Source organism: Spermophilus citellus (assembly GCF_964194105.1).
Source record: "Spermophilus citellus genome assembly, chromosome: 6".
Classification (NCBI taxonomy): domain Eukaryota; kingdom Metazoa; phylum Chordata; class Mammalia; order Rodentia; family Sciuridae; genus Spermophilus; species Spermophilus citellus.
The window spans coordinates 111,092,992-111,116,085 of NC_138187.1; positions in this window are offsets into that span (position 1 = coordinate 111,092,992).

Genomic DNA, 23,094 nt, shown 5'->3' on the forward strand with positions numbered 1-23,094 from the left:
CTTGCAATCCTCCTGCCTCAGCCTCCTGAGCCACTAGGATTTATTGGGCCACTGGGCCTGGCTTATCTTTCAGTTTTTAATGGGAAGAGTCAACTCCAAAGGGGCAGAAGATCCTGGGCTTAGTTTGGATTTGCTGGGCTGCCTTAAAACTGGGGATGGTGTTCAGGAGAGAAGAGAGCTGGATGGAGTTTGGGGAGTCACCAGCAAGGGTGGAGGCTGACGCAATGCATTGCGAAGAAGAAGGAGAAAACAATGGGGCAGAGGGGTGAGCAACTTATTTGCATTTAAAGTCAGGGAAAGATTGGACACGAAAAATCTGATTCCATCAAACTCCAGGTTCCAAAAAATACTTCTTGAAAACAAAATTTAAAAAAATATGCAGACATTTATGCCCAGTTTGATTTCCTCCATGTGCCACCTTCTTCCTTCCTCAGCCCCATCATCATTACCTGCCCCCGACCCCCCCCAACCCCCAACCCCCCCCCCCACTCTCCACCCCAATTGTTTCCAAGGTATGAAAAGAAAATGCAGATTTATATGCAGCAATCTCAAAAACAATGTGAAAGGGACTGCTTTTAGCCACAGGAATGGTTTGCTTCTCTTTATATTCACTCAAGAGCATAGTATGAGTAATTTGAGGGTGTGATCACTGGGGCAGAGAGAGAGGGTGTAGACAGGTGCCAGGCAGGACAAGCTGAATGTCAGGCAGTGGGCCCAGGGAAGGGTCTGGGAAGCTTTACCTTCTGGGATGACTCAGAGCCTGGAAACATTGACCTCAGCACAAATAGTGACTTAGAGATTGAGTCAGCTCTCTGGGTTGGGACGGAGATTCAGGGCTAGGGAAACATCCCATGATCTCCCAGCTTATCCCTTCTCTCCTGCTCCTACTGCCTCTATCCAACATCTTTGGACTTATGTTAGGAATCAAGGAATGATTTCATTCTGAGTCTCTGAGATCAGTATCAGAGGCCACGCTGGCCACCGTTACCCCTCATAGACACACAGGAATTGAGCCACAGGGAAACAGTACTCCAAGGGGCTTTAGTTACCAAATTGCCTCAAGCAGGTCTGAGCCAGAAAGGATTGCCCCCCAGAGCAGAATCTGGAGTTCCTGTTTTAGGAATGATTGTCCTTCTTCATTCATTAGTGGAGACTTCAGGGGAAGGTTCACTGCCAAGCAAAATTATAACCATTAATAACATGAATGGCTGATTATTGCTAAATTAATGCTAACTTTTACTATAGCTCATTTTTTATTATGTGTTTACAATGTGCTGGGCACTAGATTAAATGAGTTAGACACATTATCTCATTTACTCTTCCTAATGGCTCCCTGAAGTACACATTATCATTTCCACTTGATTACTGATTAAACACACCTACTCATTGATTCATTCATACAGTCATTAAGGTTGCAATACGTTTTCAATGGGTTTTGCTGATGTCTCACCTAGCTCCCTTTACCAGGTGGTGAGCTCATCTCCCAGTGGCTTTGACTTTGGGCTTTTAATATCTCACAGCTGCCTCTCTTCAAAGAATTCCCCTTGGCCAAATGGGAGCTGTTTGACCTGGGAAATTACTCATCCTCTGCCCCAGTGCTCCACAGCCAATGACTGATGGTCACATATCAGTCATTTGATTTCTTTCCTGCCTTGAGGCCCGGAAGAACTCTGCAGTGTTATCCAAGCTCCAGGGTCCCTGCTGGACCAGAGTGAAGAAACTGTCTCCAGCTAAGAGCACATGTCTCCCCTCCCAAGCATTCTTCCTTTGTCCTATCTTCCCTCCCTTGCCACCTTTCTCAGAAGAGAGAGTGTTCACAAACGATGTGCCCCAAACCCTGTCTTAGGTTCTGCTTCTTAGGAACCATCCACAACAGTGGGGAAGTAGAATGAATACAGGCTTTAGTTCCAGGCAGACCTGAGTTCCAATACGTACCTGTGACTGTGTGTCTTGGGAAAGTTGATCAGCCTCTCTGGATCCCATGTTCCTCTTCAGGTTTTAAAAAACTGAAACGATTTACCCACTAAATTTCATTCCTTCTTTTCAATAAACATTGACTCTGGCCTCTGTGCTGGGGCTATAAAGACAACAAAGGCTCAATTTCTGTTTCCCAGAAGCACAGTTTCCCAAAGAGAAGATTGTAACCTGTCGTGGGAAGGTAGCGAAACCAGCTTTAGTGGATCAGAGAAGCATTTGGGCGGAAAATGGAGTAGAAGGGAATACAAAGACACTATCAGGAGGGAAGATGGGAGGGGAGGGGAGGGGAGGGGGGATAGTAGGAGATAGGAAAGGTAGCAGAATACAACAGTCACTAATATGCCATTATGTAAAAATGTGAGTGTGTAACAGATGTGATTCTGCAATCTGTATTTGGGGTAAAAATGGGAGTTCGAAACCCAATTGAGTCAAATGTATGAAAGATGATATATCATGAGCACTGTAATGTTTTGAACAATCAATTAAAAAAAAGACACTATCAGAAGGCATCCTACCAATAAAAGTAAGTAAGTTCCATGAGGCTTTTTTTATTTATTTATGGTACTTGAGATGGAACCCAGGGCCTCATGCATGCTAAGGCAAGTGCTCTATCACTGAGCGATAGCTCCAGTCTAAAGCCTTTATTTGAATACATAATCCTATCTATCTAGTGAATCTAGCTCATGTTTATTTCTATGGATACTTGTTAGTAAACCTGGGGATATATTTAATAATGATGTAAAATGTATTATCTCTGACTGGCTGCCAATCAAAAAGTGTCGGAAAGCTATATGTCTCTGGTAGTGGGGGGAGGGTAGTGTTGGAGGTTGTATTTTATTTCAAAATTTGCTTTGGTCTTGTGGTTACATAAGACCCCCAAACATACCACCACTGCATTTACACACAATTCTCTGTACACTTTTAAACAACTTTATAATAGAAATGGATTTGTCAGTACTGGGATGCCCTTGAGAATACTTTTCCTTTAAAGGTGGGATAATAAATCAGTGAACTTTGTGTTCTAGTTATAAAACTACCCAGAGATTAAGAAGGAGTTAAGAGAAGTTAAAGATTTTGCCCTGGGCTGGGGATGTGGCTCAAGCGGTAGCGAGCTTGCCTGGCATGCGTGTGGCCTGGGTTCGATCCTCAGCACTACATACAAACAAAGATGTTGTGTCCGCTGAAAACTAAAAAATAAATATTAAAATTCTCTCTCTCTCTCTCTCTCTCTCTCTCTCTCTCTTTAAAAAAAAAAAAAAAAAGAGATTTTGCCCCATGTTATACAGAAGCTGAAGTTACAGTTGCGCCAGGATTTGAAACCAGGAGGCATAACTGACTCCAAAATCCATGCTTTTACACTAACATTGAAGGTATTGCTATCTTGTAACATCTTCATTTGCCATGAATAACTCAGTACACAGTAGGATTCAAATACTTCTCCATCATCTATCCATCATTAGAATAACATACATAATACTATTTTCATTGGCCTAAAAAAATCCTTAGTGCTGCGACTATTCATCCCTTCTGCCTTCCCCAGTCCTTAGCAACCACTGATCTTTTTACTGTATCCATAGTTTTCTCTTTTCTAAAATATCACATAATTGGAATCATATAGCATGTAGCCTTTTCAGATTGTTCTTTCACTTAGTGATATATTTTAAGGTTTCTTCATGTCTTGATAATGGCTTGATAAGTGATTTCTTTTGGTGCTGTAAACTATTACATTGTCTGGACCTACCAGGTTATTTATCCATTAACCAACTGATGGGTGTTAGTTGCTTTTTGGCAATGGTGAATAAAGCTGCTTATAAATCTCCAAAAAAAAAAAAACAAACAAACAAACAAATACTTCTCCATGTGCATAAGCAGACGGATGGGCGGATGGGTGGGTAGCTGGTAGGACAAGTGCATGGGTTTGGGTGCTACAAGTACCAACGAAAATATTTCATGAGTTCCAATATGTACCTGTGACTATCAAGCTATTCTTTAATCTTTAATTGCTCATCATAGACATTTTAAAAACATAAATTGTTTTGATTTAATGTTATAATGTAAAGGAGGCAAAGGGGACATGTTTTATTTGGTGGCATTGAAGGATTTAGACATTTATGATGCGATTGTACTTTCTGATGCCCTCATTTTACAGTGGGTAGTTGAGCCCCAGCTCCTACTATATCTTAAATGGTTACTTAGTAATTATTCCATCTCTTACAGGCAAAACTTCATTGGACCTTATCTAATTTATTCAAACTTTCCATACTGCAGTTTTGTTACCTATAAAATGGACATAACAATATTACCTTCCTCCTGATTTAGCTGGGATAGTTAAGTGATTAATGCATGTAAGTGACCTATGTAAAGTGCTTAGAACAGTGCCTGGCACCTCATAAGCACTGAAACAATTATCACTATGATTATCATTACCTAGTGGTCAGGATTTGGGGCTTTGCATTAATCAGTTCAAGGCTGATCTCTTTTTTCTTTCTTTTCTACTTAGTGTTTCGAATTAGTGTTAACTTTTAAACAGCACTCTGGTTAGAATTATGGTTTTCTTGTTTTGCACAGAAGCACACACATGTGCATGTTTACACAAATATTGGTGTATGTACACACATGTATGTATATATATGTGCATGTGTGAGAGGAAGACCATGAAATGTCCAATCCATCAAATCCTGGTAATTCCACCTTCAACTGCATCCAGACTCTGCCTCCTGCTCAGAATCTCCTCTCTCCTGCTGGTCTCTGGATTCCCTGCCTGCACTCTGCCCTTCCACAGTCCATTCTTTACCAGCAGCCAGAGAGCTCCTTCTAAAGTGTGAATCAGATGGTTTTACTTTCTCTGTTCAAAACCTTCCAACAACTCTCCTTCATGCTCTGAGTAAAACCTCCGCTTTATCCTCTCCCAACTCCCTCAGCACTCTCTCTGCCCATCACAATGGCCTGTTGGCTTCTTGACTGCTCAGACATCCTCCTGCCCCAGGCCCTTTGCTCTTGCTGTTCCAATGTTGCTAATGCTCTCCCCAGGTGGACACATGATTTCCTCTGCTCAGACATTATTTTAGAAGGAAGGTTTTCCCTGACCACTTCTACAAAGTCCTCAATCTTCCCTGTGTTTTTTTCCCATGATGCTTATTAATATCTCACACAAACATGTACACACACACACATACACACACATATCCTGTATGCACACTTGTTCTTTACTCCCCATTTCCCTGACGTCAGTGCCGGTCTGATTTGCTCCCTGCTCTATCCTCATGATTTGGAACATTGACATATGGTCCTTCAACAATGTTTTTTGAATGAAAGTTTGTTTTCTTCCCTTTTCACATGTTATCACTTATTAATTATTTAAAAAGAGAAGGTCCTATGGGACCCAACAATAAGCCCTGAGGATTCAGGGGACTCTAGGGTTTATTAGCTGCCTGGCCTCTGAGTCCCAGATGCTGGCTTCCCCAGCCTCCTTTTGGAATGCACGCGCGCGCACACACACACACACACACACACACACACACACACACACACCTAGCTCAGTCCATCAGACACAGCCAGTTGATGTTGACACCAAGAGGCAGGGGCCATGGAGAAGCCATCTTGGTGGTGATGGTGGTGGTGATCTGGCCACATCCAGCTTCCAGGAGTATCAAGGCCCAAATCATGAGCTCTGTTGACAAAGCCTTAAGTGGCATTGGATTGATTCTTGAGTGTGATTGGGCTGGGCAGCCTCCCTCCCTCCTGCTGTATTTCCCGAGTCTGATTTTCTGGCATTCTTGGTGATTTTATGAGCTCCCCAATATCTTTATGTAAATTTATCCTGTGCTTCTAGAAGCAAGACTCAGTTTCTGTTGCTGCCAGCAAGAACCCTGACCACTAACAGGGCTCTGCTCTTGACCCTCCACAGCAACACGCTCAGCACCCACAGTGGGATGGCAAGAAGCAAGAAGCAGCTGCTGAGATATAAGGGGGCTACTGAAAGAGTAGTGACCTCTCACCCTCTGCCTTACCTTGACGTGAGCACTCTCTGCGTCTCACCACTTGAAGTCATTCATCGTGGTGCTTTTCACAGTATCTTTGGATCTTGATGTGGCACATGTGAGTTCAGAGCTCCTTACTGTGGATTTTCATCCTTCTTGTGATTTGAACATCTTGGATGGGAGCATTGTCATCAGATGGAGACAGAATGTGGACGAGTCAAGCACAGTGCCTGACGGTGCTAATCCAGTAAAGGAAGACCCTAGAGGTGGAGACCCACAAGGACAACCCGCCACTGTGCTCTCTTGACACTTTGAAAGCTATGATATCATATATCAAACTGAATGGTAATTTTTTTTATTTTAAAGCTTAACTCCCCTTCTAGTCTATGAGTTCTCCAAAAAACAAGTGCAATCCCTTTTCATCTCTGTCCCTCCTCCACCTCTCTGCCTGGAAACCCCAGCAATAGTTTGATGAGTAAATGAAAAACATTAATAATAATAGTCACAGCTAAAACAGGGCATCCATAAATTAAACAACAGCTGAATAGACTGCATTTGTGGATGTGCAGAATAAACCTTAGATACCTGAAATGTCAACTGAGGGTAGTTTGCAAGCAATAGAGATATGATCTCTGGTCACCGTCCCTTCCTTGTGAGGGAAAGGAGAAACCGGAGGCAAGAGAAACTTCCCCTTTCTGCTGGAGATAGCCGTTTATTTTGTTAGAATATAACACAGTGACATTTTCTGAGCCTCTGTCTGTTAAGACCCAGGATGTAAACTTAATACTCCCTTCCGGTTCTTAAAATATTTTTTTAAATTATTTTTTAGTTGTATGTGGACACAATAACTTCATTTTATTTATTTATTTTTGTGTGATGCTGAGGATTGAACCCAGGGCCTTGCACATGCTAGGTGAATGCTCTGCCACTGAGCCCCATTCCCAGCCCCCGGTTCCTAAAATCTTTAAAAATGGATCTGAATTGACTCAAGTCCCTCTCTTTCTCTCTGGCCTTCCTGGGACCTTTCAAATATTAAGAGCCACTGTAAAAACTCAAAAAAGGATGATACATGTAAATTTCGTGTAATTGACATATCTTGCCTGTTTGTTCTCACCCCTTGTTTTTGTCCTTGGGAGTCCAGGGATGTTACACAAATCCAGTTATCCAGAGAAGGATGCTGAGGCTGCTTCTCACACCTTTACCATTTAAGACTTAAAACAAGGGCAGGCTGGATGTGCAGTTCAGAGGTAGAATACTTGCCTAGCATACACAAGGCCCTGGGTTCAATCTCTAGCACTTTAAATTGATGATATGGGCTCATTAAATTAAAATGAAGTATTGATGCCATATTTTAACATGCAGGTTTGAATCAACTAAGTTCACATTCAGATATGAAAAGCAGGGTCACGTCTTTGCAATCCATCTCTTATCAGTTCTTATCATGGTTGTTTCAGACAATGAAAAACTACATTTTTATAAAACCATTGGCTCAGATAATGACTGTCACCAGCTTTTGGGTCTCCATGCCTGAGTCAGATTTGCAACAAACCATTCCAACGGTGCAATTCGGATAGTTGAAAAAGTCAGTTTGAAATGAGGTTAGTCCTTCAGCGTCCAAACGTAAATGGACTATATCTTAAGTACCTTCATCGTCACTGCAGAAATATTTTCAGTTGGCCTGGTTTTTCCCACCACCACAAAACACCCTCTGGACCAAGAGGTTAAAAAATTTCTGCTATTATCCTTGCCTGAGTTGGAAACATTGACCTTTCAACAAACATTCATCAAGTACTTTCTATGCAGCAGGCATTGCAAATGGGAATGGAATGAGGAGACAAAAGGTAGCAGATTACTAGACTGGTGGTGAGAGGAGTGTTTAATGAATGTTGAGTGAAGGAATGAAGAAAAAGCTATCATAATACCGGGTGTGCTCAGAAAGGTATCTAACTAGCACAGGGTCTAGGGTGGGGGAAATGTCAAAACAAACTTTCTCTTCTTCTTATCAATGTAGAATCATACATCACATTTGCTCTCCCAGATTCTGTCACCTGTTAGTAATGGCAGAGTAATTAGCAAGACTGTGCATGTGCACACATGTGTATGTTTAAGCCCGTGTTTAAGAAAAATGTGTTTTTCAAAGATTAAGGAATTAATCATGAGTAAATGTATGTAAAGCAAGGTATTAGGTGATGGGGGCAAGGGTGGACTTGTTCATGGAAATGTCACAGCTGATTTCTCCCTTCAAGAATCTTATGGGGAGAGTGAGCAGCGCACTGGCAGTGCAGATGGAAGGAGGGATACCTAATGGTGCTGATGTACCAGGAGCAGGAGGTCTCACAGAAGCCTTCAAAGAAGAGTTCTTATGAGGAACTGATGGGGGGAGGGGCTGTAGAACTGTAGAACTGATGGCGGGAGGGGCTGACATGATGGTGGGCAGGAAAAGAAGTTCAAGAGAAGACAGGGAGCAAAGAAAGAATTCAAGACATGCAGGGAAGGCATAGTGGCTAGAGAGAAGAATTTGGAAGCCTGAGATTTAAGCTGGCCCTTGAATGCCAATCCAAACATTCTATGGGAAAGGCAATAAAGGGTGGCAAAGTTTCTTAGAGAAGAAAAGTTAGAGAGCAGCAGCAGCTGATGATGAAGAGAGAGGCAGTGGCAGAGGGGGGGCACCTTTTATTTCTATTTTTAAAGGGACAGGACACTAATTTTACCCCACTTCAACCTTGAATTGAGGGGGGTGGGGGGAAGGCGGCTGAGTTCCTTCCCCTACCCCCCAGCCCCGAGCCCTGAGAGGGGGATTGAGCCTGAGAGAGAAGGAGAAGGAGTTTCTTCCTCTTCGAAAACCTCCATCCCCTACCCCCTCCTACCCCCTCACCCCTCCACTCGCTTCCCTCCCGAGCCCCCTCCACCCTCCTTCTCTTTGGCCGTGAGAGGAGGAGAGAAAGAGACCAAAAGCCTCTTAGCAACACAGACCCTTTGCTGTTGCTGCTGCTGCTGCTGCTGTGGCTGCTGCTGTTGCTACTGCTGCTACTGCTGCTTGGCCCTGGCTGGAGACATCTCACTACACCCAGGAGCAGCCACTTCCCCAGCTCTCCTCCTCCTCCTTTGCCTCCTCCTCCTCCACTCCCCCCCTTTATTACCCTTTGTGTCATCCTCCACAGCTCCAGGGAAGGCACTCAAAAGTGGGGGGCAGGAAAGTTTTCGGCGGACACAACATCTTTGTATGTGGTGCTGAGGATCAAACCCGGGCCGTACGCATGCCAGATGATCCTTGGAGATGTCATTTTCTGCATATATGAAATAGATCTTGAAGGGTTTATGGTTTACAGACAAAATATTTAGAAGTTAGACACTCAAGGACCAAGAAAATAAATTCCAGAAACCAGGAGCACAGAATATTTTTCTTCATCAATCCATAGAACTCTGATACTTCTCTAATTCCATCAAACACAGGAATGACCACCTTGGCAGATGGCCGCAGAGGATGTCAACAATTTTTTGGAGAAAGAAGAGGAGGGACTCCTTCACTGAGACTCATAAAGGCATAGAGCCTCTGGAGATCACTGCCTCTATTACACTACTGGATCTCATAGCACTTGTTATGTTTTCATCACTTTCTCTCCAGAAGGATCACTAGGCAATGCTGAGCTGACGTGGATCTGGGGCGAACAGTCTGGGCCTCTCAGAACACACTCTGAGCCCGGATCCGCTGAATTCAAGCTCCCGTTCGCCTGCTTCCCGCAGACAAACAGCTGTGGCTCAGCACTAATCCATCCGGCTGAAACAACTGGTCAGCCCTTCTCATCCTACGGAGGTAAATGCCTACCGAGCCTTCACAGGTAGTGGCCACAGGTTTGAAACGGGGCTTGGGAGAGACAGTAAGGACCCACCCGTTGCATTGGTCGTCCGGCAAAGGGAAACGAACTGTCGCCATTTGCAAGAGATACCACCATGGCAGAGAACTGACATCATCAGACTGCGGCGGAGGAGATAACTTCATTGAAACCTGCGGCTACAGGTGTGTAATTCCCTAGCCTTTCCTCTCCACACATCGGGGAAACCTTAAGGGCCCCTCCCAGCTCTCCCGTAAGGGCCCCTCCCAGCTCTCCCGTGAGCACGATAGCCAGACCCAGGGAATCAGAGGTGGCGCGGGACCGCGGCGCGGAACTACTGCTCCCACCAGGGCTGACAGCTGAGGTCTCTTGCACCAGCTACCGGGGGCGTGGCTACCGGAGGGCAAGTAAAATTCGCTGAGGATTCTCAGCCCCAAGCTCTACAAACTTAGGGTCTGAGGGAATGGCAAACTGGAAGAGTGTGCCCACTCGTTCATGAAAACAGGGCTCCCAGGAGCAGCAGACCTGGCGTGTAGCCAGTATTGTGGTGAGCAGTACCCGTGAGAGGGGCCTGGCTAGAGGAAAAGTGGGAAGTGACTAGACACAAGAGGAGGCCCTAGGCACTCAGGATTGGAGACTCGCCCAGTCTGGGAGGAGCTGCTGCACAGTGATTGGTTCCCGCGTATTGACAGGAGAAACTTGGCCTGGTGGGCACAGCGCCACCTACTGGAAGAGAAGTTAATCAAACTCTAAGACTGCATTTATTAGTTTTTTTTTTCTTTTCTCTTTTTTTTGATTTGGGTTTTTCTTTCATTTTCATTTTTCTTTCTTGTTGTTTTTTTAAATTTTTTTTTACAATTTTTTTTAATTTTTTTCTTCTAATTTTAATTTAAATTTTTTTTAAATTTTTTTTCTTTTTTTATTTCCTATTTTTTTTCTTCTTTTCTCTTTTCATTTCTTTTCAATTATCTTATCCCCCCTTCCTTGAATTCTACCTGCTTACTCTCATTCTCTTTAGTGACTTCTTCCCTTCCCTTCTAATACCTTTCCTCCCAAGCATCTAATAAATTTATAGGAGTAAACAGTAACTCATCAGTCAAACATAACAAGAAGTAACATGAGCAGCTTCAAAAAGCAAGGAAGAAAAGGAGTACAAACAATGCAGGACAGCCTAAATATTCAGGAGGACCTAGAGTCATCAGAAAAATGGACATATAAAGAACTCAAGGAACACCTTAAACAGATGGAATGGAACCTTAAAGAGGATACAAGACAGCAAATTCAAGCAGCGAAAGAACACATTGAGAATGAATTACATAAACAGATAAAAGAAGAAGTTAAGCATCTTTATCAGGAGATAGAGATTATAAAAAATAATCAAACAATAATTCTAGAAATGAAGGAAACGATAAACCAAATTAAAAACTCAATTGAGAGTATCACTAACAGAGTGGAGCAAGTAGAAGCCAGAACGTCAGATAATGAAGACAAAATATATCATCTTGAAAAGAGTCTAGCCAACTCAGAAAGGCTAGTAAAAAATCACGAGAAAAACATCCAAGAGTTATGGGATAACATAAAAAAAACCAAACTTATGAGTCATCGGGATAGAAGAAGGTACAGAGATTCAAACCAAGGGAATGAATGAGTAACCTGCTGAATGAAATAATTACAGAAAACTTTCCAGAAATAAAAAAGGAAACAGATATACAAATTGAAGATGCATACAGGACACCGAGCACACAAAATCACAGTAGACGAATGCCAAGACACATTGTTATGAAGATATCCAATATACAGAACAAAGAGAAAATATTAAAAGCTACAAGAGAAAGGAGACAGATTACATTCAGGGGTAAACCAATAAGGTTAACAACGGATTTTTCATCGCAGACACTGAAAGCAAGAAGGTCATGGAACAATGTATTTCAAACACTGAAAGACAATGGATGCCAACCAAGAATTCTGTATCCAGCAAAATTAAGCTTCAGGTATGACAACAAAATAAAAATCTTTCATGATAAACAAAAGTTAAAAGAATTTGCAGCCAGAAAACCAGCATTGCAAAGCATTTTGAGCAAAACACTACACGAGGAAGAAATGAAAAACAATAACCAAAACCATCAGTAGGAAGTGCCTCGGTAAAGACAGAGGGTGAGGGGAAAGATAATCATGGAGAAACAAACTAAATTTTTTTAAAAAAGGATAAATAATCAAACATGGATGGAAGAACAAACCATATATCAATAGTAACTCTGAATGTTAATGGCTTAAACTCTCCAATAAAGCAACATAGGCTGGTATCATGGATTAAAAAAAACATATCCAACAATATGCTGCCTCCAGGAGACACATCTGATTGGAAAAGACATACACAGGCTGAAGGTGAAAGGATGGGAAAAAATATACCATGCACACGGTCCTCGTAAGCAAGCAGGGGTGGCCATCCTCATATCGAATAAAATTGACTTCAAGACTAAGTTAATCAAAAGGGATAAAGAAGGACATTATATACTGTTAAAAGGAACCATTCACCAACAAGACATAACAATTATCAATATTTATGCACCAAATAATGGTGCTGCAACATTCATAAAACAAATTCTCCTCAAGTTCAAGAATCAAATAGACCACAACACAATAATTATGGGTGACTTCAACACACCTCTCTCACCATTGGACAGATCCTCCAAACAAAATTGAATAAAGAAACTATAGAACTCAATATCACAATCAATAACCTAGACTTAACTGACATATATAGAATATATCAACCATCATCAAATGGATATACTTTTTTCTCAGCAGCACATGGATCCTTCTCAAAAATAGACCATATATTATGCCATAGGGCAACCCTCAGTAAATATAAAGGGGTGGAGATAATACCTTGCATTTTATCTGATCATAATGGAATGAAACTGGAAATCAATGATAAAAGAAGGAAGGAAAAATCCTACATCACATGGAAAATGAACAATATGTTACTGAATGATCAATGGGTTACAGAAGACATAAAGGAGGAAATCAAAAAATTCTTAGAGATAAATGAAAATACAGACACAACATATCGGAATCTATGGGACACAATGAAAGCAGTTTTAAGAGGAAAATTCATCGCCTGGTGGTCATTCCTCAGAAAAAGAAAAAACCAACAAATAAATGAGCTCACACTTCATCTCAAAGCCCTAGAAAAGGAAGAGCAAAACAACAGCAAATGTAGCAGAAGGCAAGAAATAATTAAAATCAGAGTGGAAATCAATGAAATTGAAACAAAAGAAACTATTGAAAAAATTAACAAAACTAAAAGTTGGTTCTTTGAAAAAATAAATAAGATCGACAGACCTTTAGCCATGCTAATGAAGAGAAGAAGAGAGAGAACTCAAATTACTAACATACAGGATGAAAAAGGCAATATCACAACAGATGCTACAGAAATACAGAAGACAATTAGAAATTATTTTGAAAACCTATATTCCAATAAAATAGAAGATAGTGAAGACATCGATAAATTTCTTAAGTCATATGATTTGCCCAGACTGAGTCAGGAGGATACACACAATTTGAACAGACCAATATCAATGGATGAAATTGAAGAAGCCATCAAAAGACTACCAACCAAGAAAAGCCCAGGACCGGATGGGTATACAGCGGAGTTTTACAAAACCTTTAAAGAAGAATTAATACCAATACTTTTCAAGTTATTTCAGGAAATAGAAAAAGAGGGAGCTCTTCCAAATTCATTCTATGAGGCCAACATCACCCTGATTCCGAAACCAGACAAAGACACCTCAAAGAAAGAAAACTACAGACCAATATCTCTAATGAACCTAGATGCAAAAATCCTCAATAAAATTCTGGCGAATCGAATACAAAAACACATCAAAAAAATTGTGCACCATGATCAAGTAGGATTCATCCCTGGGATGCAAGGATGGTTCAATATACAGAAATCAATAAATGTTATTCACCACATCAATAGACTTAAAGATAAGAACCATATGATCATCTCGATAGACGCAGAGAAAGCATTCGACAAAGTACAGCATCCCTTTATGTTCAAAACATTAGAAAAACTAGGGATAACAGGAACTTACCTTGACATTGTAAAAGCTATCTATGCTAAGCCTCAGGCTAGCATCATTCTGAATGGACAAAAGTTAAAGGCATTCCCTCTAAAATCTGGAACAAGACAGGGATGCCCTCTATCACCACTTCTATTCAATATAGTTCTCGAAACACTGGCCAGAGCAATTAGACAGACGAAAGAAATTAAAGGCATAAATATAGGAAAAGAAGAACTTAAATTATCACTATTTGCAGATGACATGATTCTATACCTAGAAGACCCAAAAGGGTCTACAAAGAAACTACTAGAACTAATAAATGAATTCAGCAAAGTGGCAGGATATAAAATCAACACGCATAAATCAAAGGCATTTCTGTATATCAGCGACAAAACTTCTGAAACGGAAATGAGGAAAAACACTCCATTCACAATATCCTCAAAAAAAAAAAAAAATAAAATACTTGGGAATCAACCTAACAAAAGAGGTGAAAGATTTATACAATGAAAACTACAGAACCCTAAAGAGAGAAGTAGAAGAAGATCTTAGAAGATGGAAAAATATACCCTGTTCATGGATAGGCAGAACTAACATCATCAAAATGGCAATATTACCAAAAGTTCTCTATAGGTTTAATGCAATGCCAATCAAAATCCCAACGGCATTTCTTGTAGAAATAGATAAAGCAATCATGAAATTCATATGGAAAAATAAAAGACCCAGAATAGCAAAAGCAATTCTAAACAGGAAGTGTGAATCAGGTGGTATAGCGATACCAGATTTCAAACTATATTACAGAGCAATAGTGACAAAAACAGCATGGTACTGGTACCAAAACAGGCGGGTGGACCAATGGTATAGAATAGAGGACACAGAGACTAATCCACAAAGTTACAACTATCTTATATTTGACAAAGGAGCTAAAAGCATGCAATGGAGGAAGGATAGCATCTTCAACAAATGCTGTTGGGAAAACTGGAAATCCATATGCAACAAAATGAAACTGAATCCCTTTCTCTTGCCATGCACAAAAGTTAACTCAAAATGGATCAAGGAGCTTGATATCAAATCAGAGACTCTGCGTCTGATAGAAGAAAAAGTTGGCTCCGATCTACATATTGTGGGGTCGGGCTCCAAATTCCTTAATAGGACACCCATAGCACAAGAGTTAATAACAAGAATCAACAAATGGGACTTACTTAAACTAAAAAGTTTTTTCTCAGCAAGAGAAACAATAAGAGAGGTAAATAGGGAGCCTACATCCTGGGAACAAATTTTTACTCCTCACACTTCAGATAGAGCCCTAATATCCAGAGTATACAAAGAACTCAAAAAATTAGACAATAAGATAACAAATAACCCAATCAACAAATGGGCCAAGGACCTGAACAGACACTTCTCAGAGGAGGATATACAATCAATCAACAAGTACATGAAAAAATGCTCACCATCTCTAGCAGTCAGAGAAATGCAAATCAAAACCACCCTAAGATACCATCTCACTCCAGTAAGATTGGCAGCCACTATGAAGTCAAACAACAACAAGTGCTGGCGAGGATGTGGAGAAAAGGGTACACTTGTACATTGCTGGTGGGACTGCAAATTGGTGCGGCCAATTTGGAAAGCAGTTTGGAGATTCCTGGGAAAGATGGGAATGGAACCACCATTTGACCCTGCTATTGCCCTTCTTGGACTATTCCCTGAAGACCTTAAAAGAGCATGCTACAGGGATACTGCCACATCGATGTTCATAGCAGCACAATTCACAATAGCTAGACTGTGGAACCAACCCAGATGCCCTTCAATAGATGAATGGATAAAAAAAATGTGGCATCTATACATAATGGAGTACTATGCAGCAATAAAAAACGACAAAATCATAGAATTTGCAGGGAAATGGATGGCACTAGAGCAGACTATGCTTAGTGAAGCTAGCCAATCCCTAAAAAACAAATACCAAATGTCTTCTTTGATATAATGAGAGCAACTATGAACAGAGCAGGGAGGAAGAGCAGGAAGAAAAGATTAACATTAAACAGAGACATGAGATGGGAGGGAAAGGGAGAGAAAAGGGAAATTGCATGGAAATGAAGGGAGACCCTCATTGCTATACAAAATTACATATAAGAGGTTGTGAGGGGAATGGGAAAATAAACAAGGAGAGAAATGAATTACAGTACATGGGGTAGAGAGAGAAGATGGGAGGGGAGGGGAGGGGGGATAGTAGGGGATAGGAAAGGTAGCAGAATACAACAATTACTAATAGGGCATTATGTAAAATTGTGGGTGTGTAACCGACGTGATTCTGCAATCTGCATTTGGGGTAAAATTGGGGGCTCCTAACCCACTTCAATCTAATGTATGAAATATGATATGTCAAGAGCTTTGTAATGTTGTGAACAACCAATAAAAAAAAAAGAAAAAAAAACTGGAAAAAAAAAGAATACAAAAAAAAAAAAAAAAGAAAAGTTAGAATACAAGGAATTCGTCTATTTTCTGTGTCTCTCATACCACACAGAGGAGAGGACTAGTCCCAAATCTCAAACCTGAATTCTGCCAGAATGGAGAAGGGGTATGAATAAAAAACAACAATGTGGCTTCCCATGGAAACAACAAAAAAAAAATTGACTTCCCAGGGCAGGTGACTGGACCATTCCAAATGGCTAAACTACTCTGTCTTCTCAGCCTCTCTGGTATTTCCTTGGCCTGAGGTGGTCCCTCAGAACCCAAGTTAATGGAGGAAACCCAGAAACCAGATCCATGCCGAGCCTGGGGCACTTTGGAAAACCAGTCTGTATTTCTTCAGCAACTAGCTTTCCTGGTCTCACCTCCCAAAATATAAAATTCACCCTTTCTAAAGAATCTGGTTGGCTTCCCATTGAAAGGTGAGCTCAGACCACATAATAAGTCAACTGCTTCCCTGAATCAGGAAATTGCTAAGGACCTAGCCAGTCAGTCCTGATGTGGATCTGCCTCATAGTGAAGGCACTTTGGGTTTCAAGGAACAGAGCTGTTCTTAGCTAGCCTGAGTGGATGCATTTTGTTGTTGGGAAGCACTGCAGGCCAGACACTGTCAGGCCTCATGGGGATGGGATCTGGAAGCCACCAGCAAATGAGGTGACTCCCTGCCTCTCTTTCTCCGTGGCTCACGCCAAGCGCTGTGGTTTCTTTTGTCTTTTTTTTCTTTGAGAGATTTTTAATATTTATTTTTTAGTTTTCGGCGGACACATCATCTTTGTTTGTATGTGGTGCTGAGGATCGAACCCGGACTGCATGCATGCCAGGCGAGCGCGCCACCGCTTGAGCCACATCCCCAGCCCGGTTTCTTTTGTCTTGACACATCTGTTCTGTATTCCTCTCTCTACTCACCCAGACATCCTTTGCTCCTTTCTGGTTTATCCCTTAGAACTCTTAGATATGTCTCACAGGCCCCAAGTTTACCTCGTAATTTTTCTGCCCAGTTCTTTTTTTTTGCGGGGGGGAGGGTACCGGGAATTGAACTCAGGGACACTTGACCACTGGGCCACATCCCCATCCCTATTTGTATTTTATTTAGAGACAGGGTCTCACTGAGTTGCTTAGCACCTCACTTTTGCTGAGGCTGGCTTTGAACTCAAGATCCTCCTGCCTAGTTGCTGGGATTAGAGCGCGGGGCCATTGTACCTGGCTTCTGTTAAATTGTAACAAGGATTCCAAAGTCCCGCTAGAGAAATTCAACTGACTCTCTCATAGTCGTGCCAATACACTAGCCAGACTGCGGATTAGTTGTCTTTGAGTCCCTTGCCTTCCCTGGTCTGGTTAGCTATGAGTTCAGAATGGTCCTTTGGTACCTAGCATTTCCATTCAGGGAGTCGTGCAGGCAGATTCTCTTGGAAGGGCATTGTGGGATGTAGGTTTATATGCCCAAATATGGGCATAGCTGTTTAGAGGTTATTAGAAGATAGAACAGAGCAAAATAGCTTGGCAGGACTACAGGCTGCACCCCTACCCCAACCCCACCTAGTACTCCTGGTGCTGTCTACCAGGAGATCAGGACAGCATAGGAGGCAGGGGTCTCTTGATGTTGAAGAAGCTCCTTCTAGAAGCAGCTATGTATTGAGTGCTTTCTATGTGTAAGGTGGATTCTGTGCTAGCAGCAATACAACTTGGATCTTTTTTTTTTTTTTTTTTTTTTTGGTATGAGTTGTTAGGGAGTTGAAACCTAACTTTTATTTTATTTTATTTTATTTTTAAAGAGAGAGTGAGAGAGGAGAGAGAGAGAGAATTTTTTTTTTTAATATTTATTTTTTAGTTCTCGGCAGACACAACATCTTTGTTGGTATGTGGTGCTGAGGATCGAACCCGGGCCGCACGCATGCCAGGCGAGCGCGCTACCGCTTGAGCCACATCTCCAGCCCAACACCTAACTTTTAAAAAGAGCATATCTGCAACTTAGTGAGACTCTTTCTCAAATTAAAAAATAAAAGGGGCTGGGGATGTGGCTCAATGGTAAGAAGTGCATATCTTTTGGAGTGCTTCATGTGTGCATTATTTAAAAGGTCTTCATGAGAATGCTGTGGAAGTGGGCATTTTAATGCTCGCCACTTTACAGATCTCAAAGCTGAGGTCCAGTGTTTACTTGCTCAAGGACACTGAGCTAGAGTAAGTGGAAGAGACTATGAGAATCATGACTCAGTCTTGGCCATGCCTCCCTCTCATCCTCCCCAGAAGCAGCTGAAAGGTTGGCATAGTACGTTCTGGATGTACTTGTGAGTCGCCTCTAGACTGCAGGGCAGGGATTGTGTGTCCCTCACCTCACTGACCTACCGAGTTCATACTCAACAGTGAATTTCCTAACGCATGAATGAACGAATGCTTTATTGAACTGTGTATGTCAAGAGAAAGGCCAAGAAAATGAGTGGTGAAGGGTCCAGGGGGGCAGGGCTGAGCTGAAGGGCAGTGTGAAGCTGCTTTCTTATTTGTGGACTCGGCCTGGTGACCTCAATCATGCCTTGGGCCAATGCTATTTGGGAAACTGCAGAGTTAAAATTTCCAGAAAGGGGTACAGGGGAAAGGGAAGGGCTGATGCTTGCCCTGGTCAAACCTGGTGGTGAGAAGTATTTCCTCCTCTCTGGGAAGTAAGAGGTGGCAGTTCTCCCAATGTGCCGATTGATTTCTTGGTTCTTTTGCATAATGATTCGCTGGATTGCTTGATTCATCTCTTTCTTTAATAAACATGTATAGATCCATTCATGTGGAACTTAGTCCAGGATCCTTGCTATTGAAAACCTCACTATCTAATAGAGAATAGAGAAATATAGGAAAATTAGAGATTAATATATAGAGCAGCATATAATTTAAGAGCTATATATGGAGCGCAAAGGGGATAAGGAGTAATCCCATGAAATATATAAGTGAATTAAATGAATGAATTATTCAACATTTTATTCAGAATGATATTGTATATCAAGCACTGTGTTTGACATCAGTTCACAATAATATCCTCATCAAAGGCTATAATTGTCCATAGCTATGTTTTTAAAAATATACTGGGAGTATAGTCCAGTGGCAGAGCACCACAAAAAGAAAAAAATTAAAAATATCTTTATTAATTTATAGTTGATATATTGTAAATTGCACATATTTAACATTTTACAATTTGATAAGTTTTCACATATTTATATACTCATGAAATCATTCTTACTATCAGAATAGTGAACATATCCAGTACCTCCAAAAGTATTTTTGTGCCTCTTTGTTTTCCCTATTTTCTGCCCCTCCCCAAAGAACCCCCTCATTTCCAGCTAGCCACCAGATTGCTTTCTGTTACTATAGATTAGTTTGTATTTTCTAGGATTTCTTATTAATGAAATCATACAGAAGATAGTTTCTCTTAGGTGTAGTTTCTTCCAGCTTAATTTCTTTCACTCAGCTTAATTATTTTTGAGTTCTGAAACTCAACATCATGTTGTGTGTACATCAGTAGTACTTCTCTTTTTATATCACAAATTGTTTTTATCCATTCACTTCTTTTTGTAAATTTTTTTTTAGTTGTTGATGGACCTTTATGTTTTTCATTTATTTATATGAGGTGCTGAGAATGAAACCCAGTGCCTCACACAAGCTAGGCAAGTGCTCTACCACTGAGGCACAACCCCAGCCTTTATCCATTCACTTCTTGATGGACAGTTTTTGACTATTAATTTTCTCCAGGCTGTGGTCTGTCTTTTCATTCTTTTTCTCTTTCTTTGGTTCTGGAAGTTGAACCCAGAACCTCTTGCATGCTAGACAAGTACCTATCACTGAGCTATAAACCCACAGCCCATTTTCATTCTCTTCGGTATTTTTAAAAATATTTTTTAGTTGTCAATGTACCTTTATTTCATTTATTTACTTATATATGGTGCTGAGAATCAAACCCAGGGCCTCACACATTCTAGGCAAGCACTCTACCTCTGAGCCACAACCCCAGCCCCTCTTTTTAGTATCTTTTGAGGAGGAAATTTTAAAATTTTTTCATGTAGTACAATTAATTTTGGTGTTCTAAGAAATACTTGTCTAACCCAAGTTTCCAGAGATTTTTCTCTTGTTTTTTATAAAAGTTTTATGGTTTTACATTTAGATTGAGGAGCCTTTGAGTTAATTTTTACTGATATAAAATATGCAAAAGAAAAATTTTTTTCTTTTTTTATTATTAGTTGTTCAAAACATTACATAGCTCTTGACATATCATATTTCATACACTTGATTCAAGTGGGTTATGAACTCCCATTTTTACCCCTTATACAGATTGCAGAATCACATCGGTTACACATCCACATTTTTACATACTGCCATACTAGTGTTTGTTGTATTCTGCTGCCTTTCCTATCCTCTACTATCCCTCCTCCAAAAATTTTTCTTTTATTTATTTTTTCCCTTTGTTTTTGCATATGAAATCCATTTGTTAAAAGAATTCTTTCTCCATTTTCTGTTATGTAAAAAAATAAATTTTTCCATATGTATGTCTATTTCTGGACTCTATTCTATCCCATTGATCTACTTTACACCAATATTACATTGTCTTTATTATTGTAGCTTTATAGTAAGTCTTAACATCAGATAGTATTAGCCCTTCCACTTTTTTTTTTCAAAGTTGTTTTAACTACTCTAGATCCTTTGCATTTCCCTATGAAGTTTATAAAATAAAACCAAGCCAGGCAGGTGGCACACACTTGTAATCCCAGAGGCTTGGGAGCTCAAAGCCAGCCACAGCAATTTAGCAAGGCATTAAGCAGCTCAGTAAGACCCTGTCTCTAAAGTAAATACTTAAGAGGGCTGGAATGTGGCTCAGTGGTTAAGTGCCCCTGAGTTCAATACCGGGTACCAAAAAATAAAAAATAAAATAAAACCAAAATAAAATAAAGAAAATTAAAACTACTGGGATATTGTGATTATGTTGAACATATACATAGATTTCAAAGTTTTTATGTTATTGTAAAGGTATTGTTGATTTTAAAATATTGATTTTTTTAACTCTCCATAGTTGGTACATAGGCATAGAATTAATTTTGGTATATTGATCTTGTGTCCTGAAAACTTGTTGTTTGGGCTGTTGTAGTTCTAATGCCCAGCACCTCAGAATGTGACTGTATTTGGAAACAGCGTCTTTACAATGGCAATTAAGATTAAATGAGATGATCAGCGTAGACCCTAATCCAATATGATTGTATCCTAAAAGAAGAGGTTATAAAGTAAAGATGTACAGAAGGAAGGCCATAAGAAGATACAGGGAAAAAATGGTCATTGAAAAGCCAAGGAGAGTATTGGTTGAGTGCGTGTCTCAACATGCACACGGCCCTGGGTTCAATCCCAGTACCACAAAAAAAAAAAAAAAAAAAAAAAAAAAAAAAATCCAGGGAGAGAGGCCTTAAAATATATGAACCCCAGCAATACCTTAACTCCATATTTTCTGTCTCTGGAACTGTGAGAAAATAAATTTTGTTGTTTAAGTCACCCAGTGTGTGTTACTTTCTTATGGCAGCCCTCGAAAAACAAATGATTTGCTAAACTTAGTAATTTTAGTAGTTTTTTAAAGATTTCATGGGATTTTCTATATAGACAATTATATCATCTAAACACAATTTTACGTCTTCCTTTCCAGTTTGGAATCCTTGTATCTCTTTTTCTTTTCTGATTACACTGGCTAGTACTTCAAGTACAATGTTGAATAAAAGAGGCAAGAGCAGATGTTCTAACCTTGTTCCTGATCTTAGAGAGTGTTTAATCCTTCATTTTTAAGTATGATGTTGACTGTAGGTTTTTCTAGATGCTTTTTACAAGTTAAGTATGTAATCTCAATTTCATAGCTTTGATATATAAAATTCCATTCCAAAAGTAGGCACATGGAGAACCTAAAACATTAGTGAAAACTTTCCTACAGTTGTAGATAACTAGTATAGGGAAAAGTTGTGACAAGCAAGGATTCTGGACCCAGGCTGCACAGGCTCAAGTCCTGGTTTTGCCACTTACCAAAGCTGCAGGATGTGGGAGACAAATGGCTCACCTCTTTGTACTTTTATTTATTCCTCTGTAAAATGAGGTTTGTAGTAATACCTACCTGATAGTTGTTAAGGGAATAAAAATGTGCAAATATTGATAGTGTGCCTAGAACAGTGTCTGGCAAATAATAAGCAGTATATAAAAATGTTTGTGTTCATTTAAAATCACGGAAGACAACTTGCATCCTGTTGCAGGATGCAAGCCCACCCTGCTGGCTTCCAAACATGGGTTTTGCTCCATCTTTCTCTCATCCCTTGCTGCTCTTGGTGGCACAATTAGAATTTCAGACTGGTAGAATTACCATTAAGTCCTACCTCCATACAAGGCAGAAATCCCTTGTCACACCTGACAGCTGCTGCCTGTTCTGACCAAGAATTCTTCATGCTGAGTGTAAATTCAGGAAGCCTGAGTTTTTCAAGTAGACAAGCCTGAAGATGTCTGACTGTGAGGTGACAATGATTGGGAAATTTAACTGTCCAGGGGTTGGGAAGCAAAGTTTCTGTGCCTCTTGTATATGTTGCTAGGTCCTTCGGTTGCTTCTACCATGACATCTGACATAGGTATTAAGTTAGCCTCTCATAGGATGACAGTCCCTCAGACTGAACTCCAATAAGTGGGTATCCTGGAATCTGAAAACTCCTTTTTGTTATCATTAGAGAGCAAAATTAGGAAAAAATGATAGGGCAAGCTTCTCTTAGGAACTTCCCAGATCTTAAG